At 40.2% G+C, this 4,216-nt stretch overlaps 1 long non-coding RNA gene across 1 annotated transcript; it reads left to right on the top strand.

Moving 5' to 3' along the window:
• Positions 1 to 360: 360 nt before the first annotated feature.
• LOC141369181 (uncharacterized) lies at positions 361 to 3,454 on the top strand. The gene is made up of 3 exons (XR_012372753.1): positions 361 to 506; positions 598 to 667; positions 3,041 to 3,454. It is a non-coding gene; the product is annotated as an uncharacterized lncRNA (long non-coding RNA).
• Positions 3,455 to 4,216: the final 762 nt, after the last annotated feature.

The following is a 4,216-nucleotide window of genomic DNA, read 5'->3' as shown; positions in this document are numbered from 1 at the left end:
CTCCAATGTCCACCATCTTCCTCGACCAGTGGGTATGGGTACAGTGTCTAGTATACTGGGGGGTGCAAGTGTTGCCTTATTCCGACCTTGGGACTGAGGGTCCTGGGGTGAGTTTTGGTTGGTTCACCGTCGGGGCGACGTTGCAGAAGCTGGGGGTGGAATGTAACCGGATTAGGCGAACGTTGAGTGACACCTGAAGCCACCTATCAGAATGTAACCGGATTAGGCGAACGGTGAGTGACACCTGAAGCCACCTATCTGGGAGGTGCTGCCCCTTCTTAAGCATCGATTGGCTGCGGTATGTTATGTGTCATGTCCGATGTTCTGCTGGTGCGTGTTGATAATAGCAACGGGTAAGTGTTTGTTGTGTGTTTACGCTAGCAGCTCGTACTTTCTGTGCTTGGATTTAAAACACCTCGGTTGTTGCTTTTAGCGTGTCTCTTGCCCTGTGTGTGTGGTGCCCTGGTTGCGCTGTTTAAGTGGATATTACGACTGCTCACCCTCAGGTACGTTTGTTAAACACGCTGTGGTATAGACTGGGTGGGGTAGCATTTTGTGCTAATATGAAATGCGTATGTGTGGTCTCTTGTACCCTAGTCGCCGGCGGCTGATAAGGCTGTGCTGAACCCATGCCTGTAGCAGGTTATGTTTATCATACCATTGGTTGGTAAGTGTTTGTTATTAAAACATTTAAACATTATTGTATGTCGTCCATCGCGGTTTGATAACATTATGCTCGTTTTTAGGATTCTCCCTTTTTGTTCTCTCTGTCACTTTGTTGTGATTCCGAGTTTGTGATCTGGCGTTCGTATAGACCCCTTCAAAGTTTGTAAACATTGAATGACTATCGGGTGCGCGCGCAGCATGGGGTCAAACTGTTCATACCATCCAGGCTTTATAATGTACTCTAACAGGGCTGAAAAATTATGACTTACCTCAAATGAAGTGAATACAACAAACACAAGCCTCTTTGATATTTGCATTGTTCCAGTCTGCACGTTAATTGCTTGCAGCTGCAGATGTTGTATTTTTTTGTTTTTGAGATTCTGCATGAATCGCGAAAACTTAACGAAAGACCTGGTGCGATTTTCACAACCCACGACGTAAGTAGGCATTTTTGACGATACCGATTAATACGCAACTCTACCTGCTGTAATGGCTTTTCTGACCCTGACATGCGCAGTGGAAACTGCCTGTGACGTGAACCGTGAAGGGGTCTATTGCCGTAAAAGCATCACGGCCTTCTCCACGCAACACAACGAGTACCGTAAACTGTCTGGTTCAGCTGTGTCTTGCCCCCTTACTTACTAAATTAGAGCTATGGCTTCTTGACGCGTAGGGGGACGACTAGTAGCCTTTCTATTGGGTTTTTGTTTTGTTTTGCTGTAACGCATTGCTTTCCTTGTTGTTTACCCTTTCTAGTTTTGTTTATTTTGATTTTGTTATATTGTTTTTGATAGGATTTAATGGACTAGTTACTTTTTTTTATTCTTTAAAGTGTTTTGGTATTATACCGTTGTGGTTTACTCTCTGCTCCAGTGAACTGGGTCATACGCAGTGTTGGGGTTAGTTACTCAAAAAAGTAATATATTACTTATTACATATTACTCTCAAAAATAGTAATGCCTTACTTTACTTTATTACTCCCTGGAGCAAGTAACTAGTTATATTACTAGTTATATTACTAGTTACATTTTTTTTTCTGGGCAAGAATGTTTATTTGGGCAAGCCACGGCCAAGAAAACATCCAAACACAAAACTCCCAAATCAATAAAAAGTTACAATTTTATTAGATTAAATTTGATAACAATCTACTCATTCAAAATACAGGGATGACAACAGGTTGCAATTATTTTTAGATGGACACCTTTAAATGGACAGCTGATAAAATAATGACGGTTCACAATAAATTATTTCCTGATTAAGACTTCTAAGAGTTCTGTATTCTTAGCAGGGGGATACCATGATGTTAGTGCACATTATTTACCCACCCACTATACACAGCAATGCACAGCAAATTCATCCAACACCCAAACATATAAATATATCAATTTAACACCGCAAAGTAATAAATACACAATCAATTCAATAAATATCATTAAAATCACTCAAGCTAAAGACACAGCCTTCGTCAATTACGGTAAAATTGATATACAAAATTGATGGGATAAACAACCTGCACGCAACCCCTGTTTACATACAAACAAACAATGAAATGAGCGCCGGGAGACCGTGGCATAACCTCACATTCATCAAGGTCTCCACGGCGAGAAAACCCACCGTAAATACACCACATTTTAATACAACATAAAAATTACTGCTGGCTTCCTTACCCGCTACCGGACGTGGGGCACAGCGTTCGGAGAAACATTAAAGAGTGTGCACTTCACCGTCAAGTTATTTTCCTTCCGTTGAACATAATAAAATAATGACTGAATCTCCTCCCGTCGAAACTAGCGAACCTTCCTCTGAAAAAAAGCTTGCCGTTGTTGACGCTTCCATTTTCCCGATCTGTCTTTGAGTGTGCCGCTCTGCTGCCGGCTGCCGGGTGTCGACCAATCGGTGATGGTAAATGATACCTCATGCCAAACTTAGACCAATCACTGTTCCATTCACGCCCTCCTCCACTTCCCTTTTGTTCTCTGTGTTGTGTGCCTTTGTGTGATGAAGGTGCTACTGGCGAATGTAACGCAAGTAACTAGCTCGGGAAAACTGTAATAATATTACCATTTTCAGACGGGTAATGCGTTACACTACTAGTTACTGAAAGAAGTAATATTATTACAGTAACGCGTTACTTTGTAACGCGTTACACCCAACACTGGTCATACGTGACCGGTTAATGGTTTACTTATTGTACCACTATTGCAATTCTGTTATGACTTGTGTTTGGTCTTGTGAATTTGTTTTGATTACGTAAGATGTCGTTAGTTTAATTTCATTTCATTTGATATTTCCTTTTTCTTTCAGCTAAGACTGACTGGCAATATTTTGTAGTATTATTTAATCCAGTATTAATCCAGTTTTCCATCTGTTTCAGGAGCTGGGGTCCCAACGGGTGGATGGAACTTTCCGGTGGTGGTTTTCCTTTTTCATTGTGTGCTGTTTAACACGAAGTGTGTGATTTATTTCATTTGAGTGCACAGTGGTGTGTGTGTGTGTGTGTGCGTGCGTGTGTGTCTATGTGGACCCAAGTCGAGATTAAGAACCCCTCTATCCTGTTGGGAACCTCAGCCCTGCTTAATTTATTTTTCTTTAACTTTCAGTTTTGTGTGTTTGCAGTGTGGCTGCCGTGAATTGAAGTAGAGTGATAACTTATATGATTAATTGCTTATTTTAATGAGATTAAGTAATAAAACTATTTTTGTATTGTACTCACGTCTCTTTACTCTTTCTTTATTTAAATGAGGAGTGAACCTGTGTGCTTTCCCACCCTTCTGGGTGTTATTAGCATTTCCCCTGGTGCAAGTCCTGGGGTGGCGTAGTTGGAGTTCAAATATTAAATCTGTCTTTTTGTTGTAAAGTTATACCCTCACGTCACACAGATTTCACATGGGTAGGAAGTGGTGACCCAACATAGTACCTCAATACCATTTTTTCAAAATCAAATTTTAAAGCTATAACTTATTTTTTACCACAGAACTGCACAGGTTCCACAATGTGCAAAAGTATTGCTAGACCCTTTTATCAGTTTACCCCCAAATGCATAGCTTTTGATGTCAACAACAAAATATTCAAATAGCATTACTACTGCCTTTAAAGTCACATTTACACTAACCTAAATATGATCATTACATTTTTATTATTCACATTTAACAGATGTGTAAATCTTCTGGTCGTAAACCACCTGCTGAGAGCCACCACTTTAAAAGTCAAGTTCAATAGCAGACAAATTTATCTCTACTCTAAGTAATGTCCTGCCCGTAAGGTATGTGTATAAACAGCAATTTTTCAGAATTCTTAACACACAGTACCACCCTATAGACAAGCCACTCCTGTTTTAAACATCTTCTGTATACAGTATGTGTGTTCACTGCCATGCTATATTGTGTAACAGCATCTAATTATTGTGTGCAGTTGTGCGTATGTGTGGATCTAAAACACTAAATGACTTTTCTATGGCACATCAGTGTAATATGGACCAGAGCTGTAAGTAAATAATTTGCAGTAATCAAAGTTAATGGAACCCAATGGGAGAGACTTATGCTATTGCAAT

The sequence above is a fragment of the Misgurnus anguillicaudatus genome, chromosome 12 (assembly GCF_027580225.2).
Source record: "Misgurnus anguillicaudatus chromosome 12, ASM2758022v2, whole genome shotgun sequence".
NCBI classification, from domain to species: Eukaryota; Metazoa; Chordata; class Actinopteri; order Cypriniformes; family Cobitidae; genus Misgurnus; species Misgurnus anguillicaudatus.
This window is presented reverse-complemented; position numbering and strand designations above follow the sequence as displayed.